This window comes from Oncorhynchus gorbuscha, linkage group LG12 (genome assembly GCF_021184085.1).
Source record: "Oncorhynchus gorbuscha isolate QuinsamMale2020 ecotype Even-year linkage group LG12, OgorEven_v1.0, whole genome shotgun sequence".
NCBI lineage: Eukaryota > Metazoa > Chordata > Actinopteri > Salmoniformes > Salmonidae > Oncorhynchus > Oncorhynchus gorbuscha.
In genome coordinates this window covers 82235855-82245611 of record NC_060184.1, presented here as the reverse complement: position 1 = coordinate 82245611, position 9757 = coordinate 82235855, and positions in this window count along the sequence as shown.

Here is a 9757-nt window from a genome sequence, read left to right as displayed (position 1 = left end):
GTCATGCAGGTGAATGAGGACCCAAAAGCGACTTGGCGAAAACAGAGTCTTTAATCCAGTAAAGTAATTCTACAAACATAAGACATAATTCCACTCGTAATGACGAGAACAGACTGGAGACTCGATCAAGAACTGCAGGTTGCCTCGGGAAGGCACTTGAACCTAGCAGACTCAGACACCTGCTCTCCACGCAGCATCTGAGGGAAACACGACACGACAGGGCGATACACAGACACAGCACGGTGAACAATAGACAAGGATCCGACAGGGCAGGAACGGAAAACAAGGAGAGAAATAGGGACTCTAATCAGGGAAAAGAATAGGGAACAGGTGTGGGAAGACTAAATGATTGATTAGGGGAATAGGAACAGCTGGGAGCAGGAGCGGAACGATAGAGAGAAGAGAGAGAGGAAGGGAGAGAGAAAAAGGGGAACGAACCTAAAAAGACCAGCAGGAGGAAAATGAACAGAGGAAAAGCCAAAATGACAAGACAATCTAAGACAAAACATGACAGTACCCCCCACTCACCGAGCGCCTCCTGGCGCACTCGAGAGGAATCCTGGCGGCAACGGAGGAAATCATCAATGAGTGAACGGTCCAGCACGTCCCGAGACGGAACCCAACTCCTCTCCTCAGGACCGTAACCCTCCCAATCCACTAAGTATTGGTGACCCCGTCCCCGAGAACGCATGTCCATGATCCTACGTACCTTGTAAATAGGTGCGCTCTCGACAAGGACGGGAGGGGGGAGGGAAGACGAACGGGGGTGCGAAGAAAGGGCTTGACACAGGAGACATGGAAGACAGGATGGACGCGATGAAGATGTCGCGGAAGAAGCAGTCGCACAGCGACAGGATTGACGACCTGGGAGACACGGAACGGACCAATGAACCGCGGAGTCAACTTACGAGAAGCTGTCGTAAGAGGAAGGTTGCGAGTGGAAAGCCACACTCTCTGGCCGCAACAATACCTTGGACTCTTAATCCTGCGTTTATTGGCGGCTCTCACAGTCTGTGCCCTGTAACGGCAAAGTGCAGACCTCACCCTCCTCCAGGTGCGCTCACAACGTTGGACAAACGCTTGAGCGGAGGGAATGCTGGACTCGGCAAGCTGGGAAGAGAACAGAGGAGGCTGGTAACCCAGACTACTCTGAAACGGAGATAACCCGGTAGCAGACGAAGGAAGCGAGTTGTGAGCGTATTCTGCCCAGGGGAGCTGTTCTGCCCAAGACGCAGGGTTTCTGAAAGAAAGGCTGCGTAGTATGCGACCAATCGTCTGATTGGCCCTCTCTGCTTGACCGTTAGACTGGGGATGAAACCCGGAAGAGAGACTGACGGACGCACCAATCAAACGACAGAACTCCCTCCAAAACTGTGACGTGAATTGCGGGCCTCTGTCTGAAACGGCGTCTAACAGGAGGCCATGAATTCTGAACACATTCTCGATGATGATTTGTGCCGTCTCCTTAGCGGAAGGAAGTTTAGCGAGGGAATGAAATGTGCCGCCTTAGAGAACCTATCGACAACCGTAAGAATCACAGTCTTCCCCGCAGACAAAGGCAGACCGGTAATGAAGTCTAGGGCGATATGAGACCATGGTCGAGAAGGAATGGGGAGCGGTCTGAGACGACCGGCAGGAGGAGAGTTACCCGACTTAGTCTGCGCGCAGTCCGAACAAGCAGCCACGAAACGGCGCGTGTCACGCTCCTGAGTCGGCCACCAAAAGCGCTGGCGAATAGACGCAAGAGTGCCTCGAACACCGGGATGACCAGCTAACTTGGCAGAGTGAGCCCACTGAAGAACAGCCAGACGAGTGGAAACAGGAACGAAAAGGAGGTTACTAGGACAAGCGCGCGCGACGCAGTGTGCGTGAGTGCTTGCTTAACCTGTCTTTCAATTCCCCAGACTGTCAACCCGACAACACGCCCATAAGGAAGAATCCCCTCGGGATCAGTAGAAGCCACAGAAGAACTAAACAGACGGGATAAGGCATCAGGCTTGGTGTTTTTGCTACCCGGACGGTAAGAAATCACAAACTCGAAACGAGCGAAAAACAACGCCCAACGAGCTTGACGGGCATTAAGTCGTTTGGCAGAACGGATGTACTCAAGGTTCTTATGGTCTGTCCAAACGACAAAGGAACGGTCGCCCCCTCCAACCACTGTCGCCATTCGCCTAGGGCTAAGCGGATGGCGAGCAGTTCGCGGTTACCCACATCATAGTTGCGTTCAGATGGCGACAGGCGATGAGAAAAATAAGCGCAAGGATGAACCTTATCGTCAGACTGGAAGCGCTGGGATAGAATGGCTCCCACGCCTACCTCTGAAGCGTCAACCTCGACAATGAATTGTCTAGTGACGTCAGGAGTAACGAGGATAGGAGCGGACGTAAACATTCTTTTAGAAGATCAAAAGCTCCCTGGGCGGAACCGGACCACTTAAAACACGTCTTGACAGAAGTAAGAGCTGTGAGAGGGGCAGCAACTTGACCGAAATTACGAATGAAACGCCGATAGAAATTAGCGAAACCTAAAAAGCGCTGCAACTCGACACGTGACCTTGGAACGGGCCAATCACTGACAGCTTGGACCTTAGCGGAATCCATCTGAATGCCTTCAGCGGAAATAACGGAACCGAGAAAAGTAACGGAGGAGACATGAAAAGAGCACTTCTCAGCCTTCACGTAGAGACAATTCTCTAAAAGGCGCTGTAGAACACGTCGAACGTGCTGAACATGAATCTCGAGTGACGGTGAAAAAATCAGGATATCGTCAAGATAGACAAAAACAAAGATGTTCAGCATGTCTCTCAGAACATCATTAACTAATGCCTGAAAAACAGCTGGCGCATTGGCGAGACCAAACGGCAGAACCCGGTACTCAAAATGCCCTAACGGAGTGTTAAACGCCGTTTTCCACTCGTCCCCCTCTCTGATACGCACGAGATGGTAAGCGTTACGAAGGTCCAACTTAGTAAAGCACCTGGCTCCCTGCAGAATCTCGAAGGCTGATGACATAAGGGAAGCGGATAACGATTCTTAACCGTTATGTCATTCAGCCCTCGATAATCCACGCAGGGGCGCAGAGTACCGTCCTTTTTCTTAACAAAAAGAACCCCGCCCCGGCCGGAGAGGAAGAAGGCACTATGGTACCGGCGTCAAGAGACACAGATAAATAATCCTCGAGAGCCTTACGTTCGGGAGCCGACAGAGAGTATAGTCTACCCCGAGGAGGAGTGGTCCCCGGAAGGAGATCAATACTACAATCATACGACCGGTGAGGAGGAAGGGAGTTGGCTCGGGACCGACTGAAGACCGTGCGCAGATCATGATATTCCTCCGGCACTCCAGTCAAATCGCCAGGTTCCTCCTGAGAAGTGGGGACAGAAGAAATGGGAGGGATGGCAGACATTAAACACTTCACATGACAAGAAACGTTCCAGGATAGGATAGAATTACTAGACCAATTAATAGAAGGATTATGACATACTAGCCAGGGATGACCCAAAACAACAGGTGTAAAAGGTGAACGAAAAATCAAAAAGAAATAGTCTCACTGTGGTTACCAGATACTGTGAGAGTTAAAGGTAGTGTCTCAAATCTGATACTGGGAAGATGACTACCATCTAAGGCAAACATGGGCGTAGGCTTGTCTAACTGTCTGAAAGGAATGTCATGTTTCCGAGCCCATGCTTCGTCCATGAAACAACCCTCAGCCCCCGAGTCAATCAAGGCACTGCATGTAGCACCCGAACCGGTCCAGCGTAGATGGACCGACATAGTAGTACAGGATCTAGATGAAGAGACCTGAGTAGTAGCGCTCACCAGTAGCCCTCCGCTTACTGATGAGCTCTGGCCTCTTACTGGACATGAATTGACAAAATGTCCATCAAATCCGCAATAGAGGCACAGGCGGTTGGTGATCCTCCGTTCCCTCTCCTTAGTCGAGATGCGAATACCTCCCAGCTGCATGGGCTCAGTCTCTGAGCCAGAGGAGGGAGATGGTTGCGATGCGGAGCAGGGAAACACAGTTGGCGCGAGCTCTCTTCCACGAGCTTGGTGACGAAGATCTACCCGTCGTTCTATGCGGATGGCGAGAGCAATCAAAGAGTCCACACTGGAAGGAACCTCCCGAGAGAGAATCTCATCTTTGACCACTGCGTGGAGTCCCTCCAGAAAACGAGCGAGCAGCGCCGGCTCGTTCCAGTCACTAGAGGCAGCAAGAGTGCGAAACTCTATAGAGTAATCCGTTATGGATCGATCACCTTGGCATAGGGAAGCCAGGGCCCTAGAAGCCTCCCTACCAAAAACTGAACGGTCAAAAACCCGAATCATCTCCTCTTTAAAGTTCTGGTAATTGTTTGAACAATCAGCCCTTGCCTCCCAGATAGCTGTGCCCCACTCTCGAGCCGGCCAGTAAGAGGAGTGAAATAGCGTAAGCAGCCCGAGCTCTCTCGCTGAATATGTGTTGGGTTGGAGGAGAGAACACAATGTATCACACTGGGTGAGAAAAGGGCGGCCTCCGTGGGCTGCCCGGAGTAGCAAGGTGGGTTATTAACCCTAGGTTCCGGAGGCTCGGCAGGCCAGGAAGTAACAGGTGGCACGAGACGAAGACTCTGGAACTGTCCAGAGTCAAACCTGAGCGGCCAGGTTCTCCACGGCATGGCGAGCAGCAGACAATTCCTGCTCGTGTCTGCAGCTTATAGCCTCCTTGGATCTCGACGAAGCAGTGTTACGAACGTCTGTAGTCGCTGGGTCCATTCATTGGTGGATCCTTCTGTCATGCAGGTGAATGAGGACCCAAAAGCGACTTGGCGAAGAAAACAGAGTCTTTAATCCAGTAAAGTAATTCTACAAACATAAGACATAATTCCACTCGTAATGACGAGAACAGACTGGAGACTCGATCAAGAACTGCAGGTTGCCTCGGGAAGGCACTTGAACCTAGCAGACTCAGACACCTGCTCTCCACGCAGCATCTGGGGAAACACGACACGACAGGGCGATACACAGACACAGCACGGTGAACAATAGACAAGGATCCGACAGGGCAGGAACGGAAAACAAGGAGAGAAATAGGGACTCTAATCAGGGAAAAGAATAGGGAACAGGTGTGGAAGACTAAATGATTGATTAGGGGGAATAGGAACAGCTGGGAGCAGGAACGGAACGATAGAGAAGAGAGAGAGGAAGGGAGAGAGAAAAAGGGGGACGAACCTAAAAAAGACCAACAGGAGGAAAATGAACAGAGGAGAAAAGCCAAAATGACAAGACAATCTAAGACAAAACATGACATAGTTAAAGAACCCTGGACCTTTTGTGTATTTTCTGCACTATGTAATGATATGGGCCGCGACCATGTAAGGCTTTAACAACAGAAAGTAAAGCTGGTTATCAAGGGGGAAAGTATTGTTTTTTAAATGTTTTTAAAATTGAGAGACAAAAAGGTTTTCTTTACTTTAATTTCCACTTGTCTGACCCTTGCATGAGTTTCTCATCGACTGGCCTATCTGGGTGATGTTGTTTCTCGCTTGAATAATCTGAATCTCGGATTACAGGTACTCTCTGCAACTATATTCAATGTGACTAAATTAAGGTTATTATTAAGAAGTTGGAGCTCTTCTCTGTCTGCATTAACGAGGACGACACACAGGTCTTTCCATCATTGTATGATTTTTTGTGTGTAAATGAATTCAAGCCTACGGGCAATGTCAAATGTGATATAGCGAAGTAACTGAGTGAATTGGATGCGCAATTACGCAGGTACTTTATCAGCTTGAAACGACACAAACCACTGGATTAGTTGTCCTTTCCTGCCCTGCCTCCAGTCCACTTATCGATCTGAACAAGAAATTTGCAACAAGTGGTTCTGTGAAAATGTAATTTAATCAGAAAAAAAAAGAGGGTGATTTTGTACCAGTGGAGTTTTTGGCCCAAGTAGCACTTCTCACACAGGCCTTGTTGAATCATTGATGGGGACATACTTCAACACACCATTGAATAATAGAGGACTGGAAGAGAGTTATCAGAGATCTGAATATTTCACCACACAGAGCCTTTATCATGAGGGGATGAGGCCAAGCAGCTAAAATCACTGCCAAATTTCTGGATTGCGCTCAGGTATCCTGCCTTAGCAAATCGCATTGTTAAGATACTAGATGTATCGCAACCACATACCTATGTGAGAGTTGATTCTCGGCCCTCGCTAGCATGAAAACGAAATACAGGCACAGACTGAATGATTTAAAGTTATGTGCATCCTTTCATACTTCTCATTAACCATTCATTAATAATAACTAATAATCATTAATTATATTATTCAACATTTCCAAATAATTAACTAATATGTAAGATGGCTAAATAAAAGAGTAAAATGATTGATTATTATGATATTATTATTTGTGCCCTGGTCCTATAAGAGCTCTTTGTCACTTCCCACGAGCCGGGTTGTGACACAAACTCACACTCATTCTTATGTTTAATAAATGTATCGTATAGTGTGTGTGTGGCAGGCTTACATTGATGGAGAAAAAAACCAAATTTGAGAGTTCGCTGACCCTGCTAGAGGGGGTACAGCTGAAGATGGAATGTTTGTAGGGGTACGGGACTGTAAAAAGTTTGGGAACCACTGCCATAGAGTACACAAAAACACTATACATACCTCGGCCTAAACATCAGTGCCACTGGTTACCTCCACAAATCTGTGAATGATCTGAGAGACAAGAAGGGCCTTCTAAGCAAACAAAAGGAAAATCAAATTCGACATACCAATTAGGATCTGGCTAAAAATACTTGAAACAGTAGACCTCACTGCCCTTTATGGTTGTTTGGTCTGGGGCTCAACAAATAAGAATTCACAAAATGGGACAAACACCAAATTGAGACTGCATACAGAATCCTGCAAAAATTATCCTGCATTTACAATGTAAAACCCCAAATAATGCAGCGCAGAATTAGGTCCTGCTAATGATCAAAATCCAGAAAAGAGCCGATAAATTCTACAACCACCTAAAAGGAAGCGATTCACAAACCTTCCATAATGAAGCCATCATAGAGAGATGAACCACTGTATTGTCGGAACTAGAAGCACAAGCATTTCGCTACACTCGCATTAACATCTGCTAACCATGTGTATGTGACAAATAAAATTTGATTTGATTTGAAAAGAGTCCCCTAAGCAAGCTGGTCCTGGGGCTCTGTTCACAAACACACCCCACAGAGCCCCAGGACAGCAATACAATTAGACCCAACCAAATCATGAGAAAACAAAAAGATAATTACTTGACACATTGGAAAGAATTTACAAATAAACAGAGCAAACTAGAATGCTATTTGTTCCTAAACAGAGAGTACACAAAGGCGTTGACTATGTACAGACTCAGTGAGCATAGCCTTGCTATTGAGAAAGGTGCCGTAGACAGACCTGGCTCTCGAGAAGATAGGCTATGTGCTCACTGCCCACAAAATGAGGTGGAAACTGAGCTGCACTTCCTAACCTCCTACCCAATGTATGACCATATTAGAGACACATATTTCCCTCCGAATACACAGATCCACAAAGAATTTGAAAACAAATCAAATTTTGATAAAGTCCATATCTACTGGGTGAAATTCCACAGTGTGTCGTCACAGCAGCAAGATTTGTGACCTGTTGCCACGAGAAAAGGGGAACCAGTGAAGAACAAACACCATTATAAATACAACCAGTGTTTATCTTTATTTATCTTCCCTTTTGTACTTGAACTATTTCAACATAATATGACATTTGAAAAGCATTAAAAGCATTAAATCAGTAACGTCACCCACTCTGAGACCTAGGAGTGTTTGTGAAGAGTTGGTCATCCATTCTGCCTCTGATCTGGAGGACTCACTAAACAGAGAACATCCCTGGTCATCCCTACTGCCTCTGATCTGGAGGACTCACTAAACAGAGAACATCCCTGGTCATCCCTACTGCCTCTGATCTGGAGGACTCACTAAACAGAGAACATCCCTGGTCATCCCTACTGCCTCTGATCTGGAGGACTCACTAAACAGAGAACATCCCTGGTCATCCCTACTGCCTCTGATCTGGAGGACTCACTAAACAGAGAACATCCCTGGTCATCCCTACTGCCTCTGATCTGGAGGGCTCACACTAAACACAAATGCTTTGTTTTTAAATGATGTCAGAGTGTTGGAGTGTGTTCCTTGGTGTCCATATCACCAACAAACTATCATGGTCCAAGCTCACCAAAACAGTCGTGAAGAGGGCACGAAAAAACCTATTCCCCCTCAGGGAACTAAAAAGATTTGGCATGGGTCCTGAGCTCTTCAAAAGGTTCCACAGCTGCAACATCGAGAGCTCCCTGGTATGGTAACTGCTCGGCCATATGCACTACAGAGGGTAGTGCACACGACCCAGTACATCACGGGGGCCAAGCTTCCTGCCATCCAGGACCTCTATACCAGGAGGTGTCAGAAGGAAGTACTTAACATTTGTCAAAGACTCTAGCCACCGTAGTCATAGACTGTTCTCTCTGCTACCACACGGCAAGTGGTCCCAGACAGCCAGGTCTAGGTCCAAGAGGCTTCTAAACAGCTTCTACCCCCAAGCCATAAGACTCCTGAGCATCTAATCAAATGACTACTCAGACTATTTGCATTGTCCCCCCCCCCCACCCCTCTTCTGCACTGCTGCTACTCTCCGTTATTATCTATGCATAGTCACTGTAATAACTACCTACATGTACATGACTAACTGGTGTCCCCGCACACTGACTCTGTACCGTAACACCCTGTATATAGCCTCCACATTGACTCAGGTATAATTGCTGCGGTTCTAAGCCAACGTTGTTGTATCCTGTTTCTTACATAGTGTTGGGGCAACAACAACATTTTTCTAGAGGCAAGCCGAAGGTCGGAGAGGGAAGTCTACGCCCCTTTGTCAGTGATTGGTCAACAGTAGAGATTCTTCAATAATGCCTTTGTTGTCATTCAACGAGAGACGACTCGTTTTCATGAACATTTTTTCATTGAGAAACATGTTAGTTAGATGTAAAATTACAAAAAAAAGAGTCAAAAACAATTTTTCAAGTTATTTTAGATTAATTCGGACAAATGAGGAAGTGAAGGCAAAATGGACGAAAAAGTACTATTGCCGCCTTTAAGGGAGTATTCGTTCGGTTCGGCTAAGCGCCAGAACTGAAGCATGCTGACGCCTTTGCAATGACATTTGTACTAGCTCAGTACTAGCTCAGTACTAGCTCAGTACTAACTCAGTACTAAGTCAGTACTAACTCAGTACTAGCTCAGTACTAACTCAGTACTAGCTCAGTACTAGCTCAGTACTAGCTCAGTACTAACTCAGTACTAAGTAAGTACTAACTCAGTACTAACTCAGTACTAGCTCAGTACTAACTCAGTACTAGCTCAGTACTAACTCAGTACTAGCTCAGTACTAACTCAGTACTAGCTCAGTACTAACTCAGTACTAGCTCAGTACTAACTCAGTACTAGTTCAGTACTAACTCAGTACTAGCTCAGTACTAGCTCAGTACTAGCTCAGTTTCTGCACCACCCAAGGTCCCCACATTCATCCTTCTTAAATGGAAGAAGTTTGGAACCACCAAGACACTTCCTAGAACTGACCGCCCAGACTGAGCAATCGGGGGAGAAAGGCCTCGGTCAGAGAGGTCTCTGATAGAGCTAGAGAGTTCCAATGTGGAGATGGGAGAACCTTTCAGAGGGACAACCATCTCTGCAGCTCTCCACCAATCAGG